This window comes from Tachyglossus aculeatus, chromosome 15, assembly GCF_015852505.1.
Source record: "Tachyglossus aculeatus isolate mTacAcu1 chromosome 15, mTacAcu1.pri, whole genome shotgun sequence".
NCBI classification, from domain to species: domain Eukaryota; kingdom Metazoa; phylum Chordata; class Mammalia; order Monotremata; family Tachyglossidae; genus Tachyglossus; species Tachyglossus aculeatus.
Genome location: NC_052080.1, coordinates 16,974,411 through 16,990,368, shown reverse-complemented (window position 1 = coordinate 16,990,368; position 15,958 = coordinate 16,974,411). Strand labels below are relative to the sequence as shown.

The 15,958-nt window shown below is 44.4% G+C and overlaps 1 protein-coding gene across 2 annotated transcripts in view; it reads right to left on the bottom strand.

Annotated features, from left to right (window-relative positions):
• Positions 1 to 15,958, bottom strand: part of B3GNTL1 (UDP-GlcNAc:betaGal beta-1,3-N-acetylglucosaminyltransferase like 1) — a 256,114-nt gene that overhangs the window by 106,252 nt on the left and 133,904 nt on the right. The window lies entirely within an intron of this gene.

Genomic DNA, 15,958 nt, shown 5'->3' with positions numbered 1-15,958 from the left:
TCTGAAGGACCCCCAGTTTTTAAAATCAGCTGTGCTCTAGGATCTGTGATCCAATCTAGATTGGATTCTTCATTTTCCAAGGAGCACATGTCAGCCGTTCCCTAGTCACTTATGCCTTCTCAATAGTTTACAGAGAAGATTAAACTCTGAAGCCTCATTCACAGCCTACCAATTTGCCTGGGGACAGGCTGGTCAGAAGTTCCTTCTGTTTGTGTTTATTTACTCCCTCACGGAAGCCTTCTATTGTTGCAAGAGAGCTTCTAATCCAGCAAAATCCGGCACTCAAGTCTTTGTGCATTTGTTGCTGGCTGTGTCAGTTCCTTTTCTCAATCTTATTGACATGAGGCGAACCATATCCTTGCCTTGAATCAATCGCCGCCCATCCATCAGCCAGCAGTGTATTAAAAACAGCTCGGCAGTCTTTACCATGAAAACCAGGAGATTCTCTCAGTGCTTGGAGATCTCCAGAAGAGGGCCAGAATTGATTACTATTACCCTTCCGACTAGGATGTAATTTCTAACAGACGGGCGGCAAATGTTCAAACAGCACCTGTGTAAACCATGGGGCTGCTTGAAGAATCCTGACCCACATTGCCAGATGCAATGTCATCAACATAATAATAGTAATTAGGGTGTTTGTTAAGCGCTTAGTACGTGCCAGGTACTGTGCTAAGCGCTGGGGTGGATACAACTAAATTGGGTTGGACACAGTCCCTTGTCATTCACTCATTCATTCATTCAATCGTATTTATTGAGCACTTACTATGTGCAGAACACTATACTAAATGCTTGGAAAGCACAATTCAGCAATCAGGAGAGATAATCCCTGCGGACACCAGGCTTACAGTCTGTCCCACGTGGGGCTCACGGTTTCAATCCTCATTTTACCAATGAGATAACTGAGGCACCGAAAAGTAAAGTGATTTGCCCAAGGTCACACAACAGACACGTGGCAGAGCTGGGATTAGAACTGATGACCTTCCCACTCCCGGCCCTATGCTCTATCCAGAAGAAAATGAGCTGGGCTGAGAATGACATTAAACATCTTTCCTTTCCTGAACAAGAAAGTGGCCCACTTCATCATGCTGAATCCCATCAATGGGGCCTCATGGAATACTTACTATTACTACTACTACTATGAATAATAATAATAATGATAATTGTGGTATTTGTTAAGCACTTACTTTGTGCTGTTGGGGCAGGGATATATGTATATATATATGTGTATATGTATATATGTTTGTACGTATTTATTACTCTTTTAATTGTACCTATTCTATTTATTTGATTCTGTTAATACATTTTGTTTTGTTCTCTGTCTCCCCATTCTAGACTGTGAGCCCACTGTTGAGTAAGGACTGTCTCTCTATGTTGCCAACTTGTACTTCCCAAGCGCTTAGTACAGTGCTCTGCACACAGTAAGCGCTCAATACGATTGAATGAATGAATATGTACCTGTATATATGTATATATGTTTGTACGTATTTATTACTCTATTTTATTTGTACATATTTATTCTATTTATTTTATTTTAATTTGTTTTGTTGTCTGTCTCCCCCTTCTAGACTGTGAGCCCACTGTTGGGTAGGGACCGTCTCTATATGTTGCCAACTTGTACTTCCCAAGCGCTTAGTACCGTGCTCTGCACACAGTAAGCGCTCAATAAATATGATTGAATGAATGAATGCCAGGCACTTTACAAAACACTGGGGTACATAGAAAATAATCAAGTTGGACACAGTACCTGTCCTACAATGGCTTACAGTCTTAATCCCCAGTTTACAATTGAGGTAGCTGAGGCCAAAAGAAGTGAAATGGCTTGCCCAAGATCACCAAGGGGACAAGTGGCAGAGCCGGGATTAGAACCCAGGCCCGTGCTCTTTCCACTAGACCATGGTGTTTCTCCACTTGCACTCAATAGGCACTCAGTCAATCAACCAAGCAATCATATTTATTGAGTGCTAAGCACTGTATAAAGCACTTGGGCAAGTCCAACATAACAGAGTCAGTAGGCACATTTCCTGCCCAAAAGGAGCCTCCAGTCTAGAGTACAGCTCACAGTGTATACTCGGAGACAACATGGAAGAGACAATGTGGAGAAGCAGCATGGCACAGTGGATAGAGCAGGGGCCTGGGAGCCAGAACGTCATGGGTTCTAATCCCGGCTCCGGTACTTGCTTGCTGTGTGACCGTGGGCAAGTCACTTCACTTCTTTGTGCCTGAGTTATTTCATCTGTAAAATGGGGATTGAGACTGTGACTGTTTCCAACTCGATTTGCTTGTATCACCCCAGTGTTTAGTACAGTGCCTGGCACAATGTAAACGCTTAACAAATGCCATTAAAAAAAACCCAAAGAGTACGATTTCACAAGTGCAACTCTGCCCCTGAACCTGAGAAACACCACATCTGGGGAGAAGAACACACCAAAAGGAGGTGTGCAATCATGCCTCCTCCAGGAAGCCTTCCCTGACCAACCTCTCATTTCCCCACAACATTCACCCTTCCTCTGCTTTGCCTATTCACTTGAGTCTCTACCCAAGCACTTTGACACTCACTCCATGCCACCCCCACAGAATTTATGGACATATCCTTATCTTTGGTTGCTCCACCTACCTGTAATTTATTTGAATGTTTGCTTCCCTGAGTATCAATTATGTATTGAGCGCTTACTTTGTGCAGAGCACCATACTAAGCACTTGGGAGAGTGCAATACAACAGAGCTGTTGACACGTTTTCTGCCCACAATAAGTTTGAAGTCTAGAGGGGGAGACAGACATTCATGGGCATCAATTATAAGCCCCTTGGGGGCAGGGATCTTTTCTGACAACTCTGTTGCAGTCTCCCAGGCTCTTAGTACAGTGTTATGCACACGCTTATGTGCTCAATAAATACCAATGATTGATTGATGGATTACCCCGACACCATTATCTTGTGTTCCACAACAGGCCCAGGATATTTGGGCGTTTAGGCCAACTTAATTTTTACGGGTCTGCATTAATCGGATTGTTTTGTGATAAGCTTTTCCTTACTAGGCACTTGACTGGATTGAAAAAAAAGGATATCCTAGAAATCTCTTAAGTAATCTATCCATGAGAAATTGCCAGTCCAGCCCCTCAACCAAACAGCTGTGCCTAAACCCAGACCAATGTCTGGACTTCAGAGCAATTACGAAAGACAAACTCAACTTTTGGATGTCTGCCCGGGACCCATTTAAACTTTGATCTCAACTTTTGCCCACCTCCCCCCCAAAAGGAAAATATATAATTTCAACAATAGAAATTGATGATTAATGTGCCCCTGGAATATCCCAATTTTTCCCCACTGGGTTCAAAATGACAGAGCAACTGGTTTTGTTAGGAACTCAGAGCTTCACAAGCACAATATTGAGGCTCTGATCAGGGCAGAAAGGGCTATGGATTAGCAATGATGAATTCTAAAACCCCTGTTTCCCTTTGGGGGCTAAAAAGCTTTCATGCCTTCTGATGAGCATGAATTTGCTTGTGACGGCTGAATTTACCTCCATTCCCCCATTCATCGCCACAGTGGATTGAATTCTAATTGATAAATAAAATGGAAATCACTCTCATGGCCTTTAGTGGCATTGTTGATTTAAGAAATCCAATCCTCCACCCCTTCATATTTCGGCCATTGTCGCTTCTCTCAATTATGCGGGGCTGAACTTGGAGCGAGTGGAAGGAACCGAGCTCTCCGAATTCCGATTCGGCCCTAGCCCTCTGCCCTACCGGGAAGAGGCATCAGATTACAATATGAATGGAAATGGTTCATTCAAGAGAACCTGGAATGTTGCCAGTGGCTTCAATACATTCAGTGCCCGACAATATAATAAAATGACTTCCAGGGTGTTACTTAAAATGACAAAAGCCGTGATATTCAATGTCATTGCGGACAATGAACTTGTCATTTACAAAGCGTTTGAGTCTCTGGCCATCAGGGCAGCACCTCCACAGTGGTGGAATTCAAGGCTAAGCGGCCACGGCTGCTGTTTTTCACGGAAAACTGGTAGCAGCCTAGAGATCCCACCCTCCGTTCATTCATTCGATCGTGTTTATTGAGCTCTACTGCAAGCAGAGCACTCTACTAAGCGCTTTGGAGAGTACAATAGAACAATAAATAGACACGTTCTCTGCCCACGGCAAGCTTACAGTTTAGAAGGGGAGGATACATCTGGGCGACAAGCAGCATGGCCTAATAATAATAATAATAATAATAATAATAATAATAATGATGATGGCATTTATTAAGCACTTACTATGTGCAAAGCACTGTTCTAAGCACTGGGGACGTTACAAGGTGATCAGGTTGTCCCATGGGGGGCTCACAGTCTTAATCCCCATTTTACAGATGAGGCAACTGAAGCCCAGAGAAGTTAAGTGACTTGCCCAAAGTCACACAGCTGACAATTGGCGGAGCCGGAATTTGAACCCATGACCTCTGACTCCAAAGCCTGGGCTTTTTTCACTGAGCCACGCTGCTTCACAGAAGAAAGAGCCGGGGTCTTGGAGTCAGAGGGCCTGGGTTCTAATACCGACTCCACCTCTCATCTTTTGTGTGATCTTGGGCAAGTCATTTCACTTCTCTGGGCCTCGGTTACCTCATCTGTACATGACTTGTCCAAGATCACACAGCAGGCAAGGGACAGAAGCGTGGTTAAAACCCAGGTCCTCTAACTCCCAAGCCCATGTTCTTTCCACTGGGCTATGCTACTTCCTAAATGTTGCTAATAATAACAACAGAAATAATAGCAATGGGATTTCTTAAGGGTTTACCATGTGCCAAATTCTAGGGTATATACAGAAAAATCCGATGTGACATCATCCAGTCTCCCAGATTGGAAAAGAGTCTAAGTGGGAGGGTGAACAGGTATCTTATACCCATTTCACAGTCTCAGTCTCATCTCTTTCCACGAGGCCATCTGATGGAAAATGTTAGGAGGAGGAGAGAGTGACTTGAGAAGGAAAGATTCAGTTCAACCTTAGCCATCCTGAGTTTATAGCAGCCAATATCATAAAGCAGGAGAAGCAGCGTGGCCTCGTGGATAGAGCACGGCCCTGGGAGTCAGAAGGACCTGAGTTCTAATTCTGCCTCTGCCACATACCTGCCGCATGACCTTGGGCGAGTCACTTTACTCTTCTGTGCCTCAGTTACCTCATCTATAAAATGGGGATTAAGACTGTGAGCCCAATGTAGGACAGGGACTGTGATCGACCCAACTACCTTGTATCTACCGCAGTGCTTAGTATATTGCCTGGCACGTAGTAAGTGCTTAACAAATACCATTATTATTATTGTTGTTGTTGTTGTTAATAATAATATGGAACTGCCTTAAAGGCAAGGGAATGGTAAGACTATAAGGCAGGTAAGGCTGGTGAGGTGGTTTTGGGCTTTTTCTGCATAGAAGAGGATGCTAAAGCTATGTGAACAGATGGGCCTCCCTGAGAAACTGTAAACTTCCCTGCTAGATTGTCCCTACTTGTGCTATTGTACTTTCCCAAGGATTTAGCACAGTGCTCTGCATACAGTAAGTGATCAGTAAATACCCATCATTGATTGGTTGGTTCATTGATTCAACCAATCAATCATATTGACAGTTTACTGTATGCAGGGCACTCAACTAACAATATAAACTAACAACTAACTCAACAAATATAAAAGAGTTGGTAAACATGGTCCCCACCCACAACAAATGCCTAGGCAGCCCTCGGCATAAGCACTTAATAAATACCATTAAAAAAAACCCAAAGCACCAACAAATTTAGACTCTAGAGGGGGAGACAGACATTGATATAAATACTGATTTGCTTGTAACCACCCTGGAGCTTAGTCAATGCCTAGCGCACAGTAAGTGCTTTACAAATATCATAATTATTATTATAAATAAATTATGGGTATGGACAGAAGTGCTATGGGGCTGAGGGGAGTGTGAATAAAGGGTGCAAATCCAAGTGCACCCTTGCTTCAGTGAGGCTGGCTGGGAGCTCCCAGATCCGGGTTATTGCCCTGATGATCCGGCCTGGCTGGGATTTTTCATTTTGTGCGTAATCATTTCCGCTTCAGTACAAGCCGTCAGCCAAGTCTACGGTAAAACCAAAGCGAAACTAGCAGGATTTGGAAAAGTCTTCTTGCTTTTCTAGCGGGGGATTTTGCGGATTTATTCTGCATAGAGGATAAACAGCAGCTTTTTCTCTGGTTTACGCAACAATCTATTAATCTAAACTTCACCTCGGATCCGCCTGTCTGTTAGGAAGATAACACGCCAGAGTAGACAATACGGGCGGAGGAAGTAGCTACTTCACAAATTCTCAAAGCGGCTTCATTTCATTCACCCAAAAGACACAACAGAGTTTCAAAAGATTCACTCGGAAATACCCAAAACACAGGATAAAGAATCAGTGTTATTTTTAGAGTCCATGGGTTTGGAAAGTTTATCTCACTAAACTAGATCATCTTAATCCCGAGAAATCCTTTACAATAGGCTCTGCCTCTCAGTAATACAGTACAGCTAGCAGTGTTAGGTGAATCTGAATGAATTCATTTATGAATGAATGCCATTTTAGACCATGAGGAGGATATAAAATGTTCAGCGACTTTGTGTTGCTCATGCATTAATTTGAATGCATCTGATTTAATCATTGCCCACACAGCTACAAGTGGTGCTTGGCACGTAGTAAGCGCTTAACAAATACCGTCATTATTATTTATCCTATCCCGCCTTGATGCTTGGGACAAAACTCACCTATTCTGGGCAGTAGCGGCATAGGATTGAGTCGAGGGCGGAGGTTCGAGTTTACTGTGCGGAAGGCGGCAATGGTAAACTACTCCCGTCTTTTTACCAAGAAAACACTATGGGTACACTACCGGAACGATTGCAGATGGAGAACGGGACGTTCTGGGAGAGATGTGTCTGTAGTGTCGTTATAAGTAGGAAACAACTCGACGGCATAAGACAAGACTCCAGCACTTGGAACAGTGTTTGACACATAGTAAGCACTTAACAAATACCATTATTATTATTATTATTACTATTATTGGGGCTAGGCTTGGGGTCTAAGACTCTGCCCTTACCGTGGCGCAGTGTCAAAAACTACCATATGGGCATTGGCTAAACTAGGCCTTCCCTGATTAAGCTCTCATTTCCTCTTCTCTTGCTCCCTTTAGCGTCGCCCTTGCCTTACATCTGCACACTTTATTCACCCCGCCCTCAGCCCTGCAGCAGGTCCGTACACAACCCTAATTTATCTCTATTAATGACTGCCTCTCCCTCTAGAAACTGGTTGTGGTTGTGGTAATCTGGTTGTGGGCAGGGAATGTGCAGCACACATGTGAATCTGAACCCAGTAAGTGTTTGGCTTAATACCGTTAACTGATCAATAGCACCTCGCTAACCTGATACACCAGATTGTACACGGCCTCATTGCTGTGAGGAGCAGGCTGGTATGAAAACACCTCCCCCAGGTGCTTAGTACAGTACTCTGTACATGGTAAGTGCTCAGTAAATACCACTGATTGATTAATTGATCGATGGAAATTCCCACATTGGCCTTTTCTGAGAAAGCTCCTGCCCAGCTAGGCAGCTCGGAATTCCAACGAGGGGCTGGTGACAGAGCCAGCGACATACCCACCCCTCCTCCCCCTCTACATATCTTCCCTCCACTTCCCACTCCCTTCCTCCCTGCCAAGTTCCACATGGCAATTACGGCATTTACAAATTAGCCACACAATCAGCACGCCTTTGTTCAGAGCTTGAAAATAAATTCTTTCCTTAATATTTAATGCCTTTCATTTTGGCAGGACTTCCCTGTGTTTCTAGTAAAACTGGATTGACTCTGGCCTTCTGGTTGACTTGTTTGTGCTTTCATCACTGCTGATGATGCCAGTTTATTTAGGTTTTGTGTATGCTGGGGGGAACTTTGTGTATGGCCTTGGTGGGTTTTTTCCCCCCGACATGCAATCCATGTCCCTCTCGGGGCTCACAGTATTAATCTCCATTTTCCAGTTGAGGCAATTGAGGTACAGAGAACCAAAGTGACTTACCCCAGGTCACACAGCAGATAAGTGGCGGAGCTGGGATTAGAACCCAGGTCCTTTCAATCTTGAAGGCCGGGTACTAGTTTGGGCTAAGCTGAAGCAAGGATTCTGTCTGTAGCAGCCGCTGGCAGAGACCAGCAAAGAACCCATCAAGGGCTGGACACCATGACCCCCTTCTAGATTGGAAGCTCCTTGTGGGCAGAGAACATATCTACCAATTCTGCCATATTGGACTCTCCCAAGCTTTTTGTAGAGTGCACTGTACACCGTATGCACTCAATCAATACCACTGATTGTTTGATTACCAACTGTTACACTGTACTCTCTCAAGAGCTTAGTACAGTGTTCTGCATGCACTAAACATTCAATAAATACCATTGATTGATCGATTGATTGATTGACCTGGGTTTGGCTGCTGCATCTCTACGGGAGCAGATTTGGAAATCTTCCAAATCTTCATTCTGGACTCAGAATGATTCTAGCCTCAGGACTTGCTTTCTGTCAGTAACTGCACAAAACATCTAGGCTAACAAAATAGTTTACTTTTTAATGCAAATATTTCTAGGAAGGATTGATGTTTGGAGTTTGGCTAGAATAGCCAGTCCTGAGTGGAAACTGTCTCAGAAAAGGAGGTTGGTTTGAAATCTTTCCTTGATTCAAATTGAGGAAAGGGAGTCTAGAGCGGGAGACAGACATAAATAGAAATAAAAAAATAAATTTGAAGTAGACTTGGGTTCTAATCCCCACTTGACCACTTGGCTGCTGTGTGACCTTGGGCAACTCCCTTAACTTCCCTGTGCCCCATGTGAGACAGGGCTCACTTGTGCTTACTACCCCACCACTTAGCACAGTGCTTGACAGGGTAAACGCTTAACAAATACCATGTTTAATTTCACCACCCTTGGCTCTTGGGTATACAGCCTTGCAGAATAATATTTTTAATGCTATTTGTTAAGTGTCAGGCTCTGTATTAAGTGCCGGGGTAGACATATGTTAGGAAGGTTGAACTCAGTTCATATTCCATATGAGGCTCATTGTCTTAATCCCCATTTTACAGATGAGGTAACTGAGGCCCAGAAAAGGGAAGTGACTTGCTCCAGATCACACAATTGACAAATGTCGGAGCCGGGATTGCAATCCAAGTCCTTCTGACTCCCATGCCTGTGCTCTATCCACTAGGCCTCATAGTAATTGTAAATTTGGGGAGCCAACTCTGTCTTTGCCCAAGATGACAGGGGTTGCGATCCCCGTTTTGTCACAGGACATGTCTGGACAAGAAGGATGGAGTCCCTGCTGGGAAAATCCGGGGACCACCGCTTCCAACCAGAGCCGGTGCTCTCCTCTGGACACAATGGAGATGACAGTTTGCCGGAATAGATCTCTCATCGGCTGTTTAGTCGCTAACGCTCCCTATGCAAAGCATTTTTGCGGTCTCTCTGTGCCAGAGAGAGGCGATTGCCAGAAACAGAAAGGAAAGTCCTCTCCAGACAGGCATCATTAAATGACTTTAGTTTAGTCACTGCTGAACAAAAGCCCAATTTCCCTCAGGAGGGCAAGTGGCGCTGGGTATACATAAACACATTTTTCTCCCCGTGCCCTTTATCTGGAGAGCAGTGAAAACTTTCGGGGCCTCGTTCTCATCCCGAAATTCCCAAGGCTACATGACTCCTCACCGCAAAGAGTTCCTTTCTCAATCGCAAGGGTTCTGTTAACTTCGGCTCTGGTAGGTGAGACACCAACCTTGTGGAAGTTTAACCTGGATGACGGGATGTAGATTCCTTTGAGGAGAAGACGAGTGAAGGCTTAACTAACAAAGTCCTCGCCATGGTGGGAAGGTGAAAGAGGCGGAAGGAGGGAAAAGCCTGCTCACTGAGATCCTCTCACATGGAGAACAGGCTTGGGTGGGCTACTGAAGGAAGCAGGCTGTCATGGGCCAAGACCCCGGTAGCTACCAAGAAGGCAACCCTGGCCTCCACCTCCTAGTCTACGAAGCAGCATGGCCCGTTAGTTTGGCTGCCAAGAATTTGCCCAGGTGAGGCTCTAAACGGAAATACCAAAGTGTTCTAGAAGCATCTAGGAGAAGAGGTCACATTGTCCACCTAGCTGGGGAGCCACGTTGTGCAGGTCAGGGAATCCCAAGGGATTCTTGGCTCTCTGTGGACCCATCTATCAACTTAGATGGTTGCCTGCAGCTTGCATGATTTTATTTCTCTCACTGACATCTGGCATAGTCTCTGTCCCAACAAGTGTCTTATCTCAGTCACCAAAGAAAACTGTGTTTTTCTTCTCACCAATAATTGGTATCTTTTCTCTCACATCAATAACTGGGGTCTTTTCTCTCATGGATAACTGGTATCTTTTCTCTTTACACCAATAACTAGTGTTTTTTCTCTCTCATCAATAACTGGTTGCTTCCTCTTTCCAAAAATAACTGGTGTCTTTTCTCTCTTATCTGTGACTCATATCTTTTCTCTTTCCACCAATAACTGGTGTCTTTTCTCTTTCACTAATAACTGGTGTCTTTTCTCTTTCCACCAATAACTGGTGTCTTTTCTCTTTCACCAGTAACGGGTGACTTATCTTGCACCAACAATGGATGCCTTTTCTCTTTCAGCAATTTATTTCTTTTCTCCACCAACAACTGAGATCTCACATACTGCTGGTGTCTTTTTTCTCTTTATTAAAAACTGATGTCTTTTCTCTCTCATCAATAACTGATGTCTTTTCTCTTTCACCAGTAATGGGTGACTTCTCTTGCACCAACAACAGATGCCTTTTCTCTTCCGGCAATTTGTTTCTTTTCTCCACCGGCAACTGGGACCTCACTGGTGTCTTTTCTCTCCTCACTAACAACTGGTGCTCTTTTTTCCTCACCAACAACTGGGGTGCTTTTTTTTCCTCAACTCTTTTCTCCTTTAGCAATGACTGCTGTCTTTTCTCTTTTCGTATTTGGGAAGACACACTCCCAAGATAATTAGTGAAGAAGATGATTTTCTTCCCTTCTCTTTTCTTCACATCACTTCTCTGGGCCTCAGTTCCCTCATCTGGAAAATGGGGATTAAGACTGTGAGCCCCATGTGGGACATGGACCTGTTTACCTAGTACCTACTCCAGTGCTTAGAAAAGTGGCTTGCACATAGTAAGCACTTAACAAATACCATAAAAAATGCTATGCTCTGCCATGTCACTAAAATACTAGAAGCTTGAAAAAAACCTGCTGGTTGCTGGCATCTCATCCACGGTATTTGGTGCTCAGAATGGCCAATACACAATATTCACTTTCTTTGGCTGGAAAATAATAATAATAATAATAATAATAATAATAATAATAATAATAATCGTGGTATTTGTCAAGCACTCACTATGTGTCAAGCATTGTCCTAAGTGCTAAGGCAGATACAATATATATGGATTGGATTCAATCCCTGTCCCACATGGGGCTCAGAATCTAAGTGGGAGGAAGAACTGGGATTTAATCCTCATTTTACATGTGTGGAAACCAAGACACACATAAATTAAGTGACTCGGTCACACAGCAGAGAAGTGGTAGAATTAGAATCCAGGTTTTCTGACTCCCAGGCTTGTCCTTTTTCAACTAGGCAATTTTGCTTCTCAAAGAAACAAACCCCTGGTTTGGCTGAGGACATCGTGGCATTGCAAAGGAAGATGCTCTGAGGGAAAATCCAGCCATGTTCAACACTGAGAAGAGAATGAATTTGTGATCCTAGCGTGGAACGTGGCTGGCTTGTTCTTGAATGAGATGCGGGCATGTCACTATTTTCAACTACAGCTTGGTTGCTTCTGATGCGTTTATAGGAGAATGTCTCCCTGAATTTCATCCCACATGAAGAGTCCATGTTTACTTCTTCTGCCATTTGCAAGAAACAGAAACCAGGTTTATGGGGAGGCCCTGCCTGACAAATGGGAAATGTCAAAATTACATCAAGCTGCTAAACCAGCCGTTGTTTTCAGAGTTAGCCCTTGTATCTGGATTTTCTGATTTTCAATAGACTCGCTCAGCCTAGAAGAAAGAATCCAGAGCTTGTGGGTTCAAAGAAAACCATCTGCTAAGAGAATGTATGTGTCAAATGAGATCTTTTTCCAAAGGATGACAACGCCTGGATTGACTGTAACAAGATTTGTTAGACTAGGAAGTTTTAAAACTCAAGTAGTCAAGCTTTGCACCGTACTAAGAAAATAGAGTCTGATGAGTGTTATGCGGTGTTACGTTTGCTGTGACTGATCATGGTTTTTCTCTAGGGTAGCACTGTCCGACCACACTCCTCTCCCCAATAGCCTTATAGCGTAGTCTCCCAAGCACTTAGTACAGTCCTCTGCACATAGTAAGCATCAATAAATATGACTGTTTGATTGATTGGTTGGTTGTAGCTAAGGTCTGGAGTTGGCAGAACTCTTGGGAGTTCTTGGGACAATCTGGGAATATCTGGCTGGGTGATGCATGGGGGCTGTGGAGGCGGGTGAGGCAGAGAGTGAACGTGACGTGGGGCGAGGGGTTTGGCTGGGGGCACAGTCAATGTGTTCCAGTGTGGGCACACCGACAGTCTTGCTGGACTTTAAGTTGCAGGGAAAAGCTGAGCGGAGGCTGGTCAGAAGTCAGGGGGCTGGCATGGCCAAGGAAATATATGAGTAAATATGGTTGTTTCCCAAACGTACCTCATCATGGGGGACACTGATAACGATGCCCATGGGAAGGCTCTATACATGAGCTCTTCAAGTTGAATGACAAGTGTGATGAAGAACCCATAAATAGCTATAGTAGGGGTCAGCACTCATTTGGGACTCAAACAAAAATTCCTGCTCTTGGCATCCTTCGAGATTGTTCCTCAAACCAGTGGGGTTCTTTTCATCAAAAAGGAAAGTGAGTGAACCCACTGCAGCAGTGGGTTACCTCGCAGCATGGCCTAGTTCATTCAGTCATATTTATTTAGTGCTTACTGTGTGCAGAGCACTGTACTAAGTGCTTGGAAAGTACCATAGTTGAGAGAGCACAGACCTGGGACTCAGAAGGTACTAGGTTCTAATTCTGGCTTCACCACAAACCTGTTGTGTGGCCTTGGGTTAGTCACTTAACTTCTCTGTGCCTTTGTTCCCTAATTTGTAAAATGGGGATTTAAGACTGCGAGCCTCTTGTGGGATGTGGACCGTGTCCAACCTGGTTAGCTTGTGTTTGCCTGGTACATAGTAAAGGCTTAACAAGCACCATTAAAAACAAACAAAACAAGAAAACATATTTCAGGTTGTGACATTTAGGAATCATGAGCAAGGGCCAGCTAACTCTATGTGGGGCAGGGATTGGGTCTGACCTAATTATCTTGTATCTACTCCGGTGCTCGGAAAAGTTCTTGGCACCTGAAAAGTATTTTTTGCAAGAACATCCTGGCCAAAATGGTGTGTAAGGGCACCCTCATTTAGGGACAACTGGGGAGGACACATGCACTTGGAACAAAGAACAGTTACTTCTGTTTTGGCATACTGCTCAGAGCTTACTCGGGCAGAGAAGCTTCAGTGTGACTAATAACTGCATATCCGAAAGGAAAGGCTGAGACTTAATACGCCTGAAAGCCCGATTCTCTGACTGCGAATCCTCCGTCTTTTCCCCAAACTTCCCACGCCTGGATCTTCCACAGAAATCAATCCAGGAGTTCTCTTTCCTCTGACACCCACACAAGACTCCATTCTCACACACTCACTCACTCCCTTGGCAGTGAGATTATTAACTCACTTAGTGAAACACACTCTTTCATCCCCTCCTGTCTTGGACCAAATGAAGGAAGGGTGCGGTTTTCCGCTGAGTTTGAGGGGACAGAGAAAATAAATAGGATGTCTCCCGAAAGGGAAAATGAAAAGGGAAAGGGAGGATGTATCGCAGAGGGGATAAGAACATGGAAATCCTCGGACTGTCTCGGCTGTCAGCACGGCCTTTGCTCTGCTGTTTGAGTTCTGTTGTGAGTGTTGCTGTTCAGATGTTTACAGAACAGTCAAACAGTTCAAAATAACAGAATGCATATGCATCAAGGCAACCGTGAGTCCTGGACAATGTCAGCACAAGACTTGCTTGATCCCATTATCCAGGGCGGATGAATGACTCTTTGGGAATGAATTTGCCCAGGTAAAAAGACAGCCAAGTGTCTTCAGCTCGGTGTCATGACACTCAAAGCCAACTGTTCTGTATCTCCCAGCTCTGCTGTATTAATAATGGCATTTATTAAGCGCTTACTATGTGCAAAGCACTGTTCTAAGAGCTGGGGAGGTTACAAGGTGATCAGGTTGTCCCACCCCCCAACTCACAGTCTTCATCCCCATTTTACAGATGAGGTAACTGAGGCACAGAGAAGTGAAGTGATTTGCCCAAAGTCACACAACTGACAATTGGCAGAGCCGCGATTTGAACCCATGACCTCTGACTCTAAAGCCTGTGCTCTTTCCACTAAGCCATGCTGCTGCTGTATTAGACTCTCTCGAGCACTTACTGCACTGCTCTGTACACAGTAAATGCTCACTAAATATGATTGATTGATTGTGCCCCATGTGGGACATGATTACCTTTTATCTACCCCAGCACTTAATACAGTGTTTAGCACATAGTAAGCACTTAACAAATACCACTATTACTAATCATCCCTCTGCAGATAGTGCTGGGTGATTCAACGTTCACCCAAGCACAGAGATGTGCTTGAGGTCTCTTCCTGAGAGTTATTATCTTGTATTTCCCCCACAGTCAGTACAGCTTCTGGGATATAGTAAGCACTTAATGAATACCACAATTATTATTCCTCCCTCTTTAGACAGTGCTGAGGTGAGTACACATTTAGCCAAGCACAGAGATGTAAGTGTTTGAGTTCTCTTCCTTAGAGGAGAAAGCCGAGAACATGGATTGCTCCAGATCTGTATCTGTTACAGAGTAGCCATAGGTGAAGAACTACAGCAGTGTGCCCTCTTCTAGACTGTAAGTTCACTGTGGGCAGGGAATGTGTCTGTTATACTGTGCGGTACTCTCCGAAGTGCTTAGTGCAGTGCCCTGCACACAGAAAGTACTCAATAAATACGACTGCCTGACTGACGGACAATACATTTATAAGCATTGGGCCATCTGGCCGATGGATTCGATCTTTAGCAAACATTACATCTTACTTGCCCATAGCAAATACAAACCAATACTGACAATGCCCTTGAGAGATCTACTTCTATCGTGGCAAAGGGCACCAACTTGGCTCAAAAGACTGTGGTTCCCATGGAAAAGAGAACATAAAAGAAAACCTGAACTCTTGGTGAAAAAGCCATCTGGTAGGCTAACCTTAGGGGAAGTCACAAATGGGTCCTTTTTTCCCCTGTTTTCTGCCTGATTCGAATATTTCATCTGAATCAGTGGTACTTACTGAACTCTTACTGGGTGAGAAACGTGAGCTCCAGGGATAGGAAGTAGGTTGGTGTTAAAGGAGTGAAGTGTGCGGGTTGGGTTGTAGGGAGAGATCAGCAGGGAAAGGTAGCATGGGACAAGGTGATTGAGTGCCTTAAAGCCAGTGGTGAGGAGCTTCTGTTTGATGCGGAAGTGGATGGGAAACCCCAGGAGGTTTCTGAGAAGTGAAGAGGCATGGACTAAATGTTTTTTGAGAAAAATGATCTGAGCTGAAACATGAAGTATGGACTGGAGATGGGGACAGGCAGGAGGCAGAGAGGTCAGCAAGGAGGCTGACAAACTAATCAAGGAATGAGGAACAGAATAGCCTAGTGGAAAGAGCATGGGAGCCAAAAGACCTGGGTTCTAATCCTGTGTGACCTTGGGCAAGTCACTTAAGTTCTCTGAGTCTCAGTTATCTCATCTGTAAAATGGAGAGTAAGACCGTGAGCCCCACGTGGGACGTGGACTGTGTCCAGCCTAATTAGCTCAGT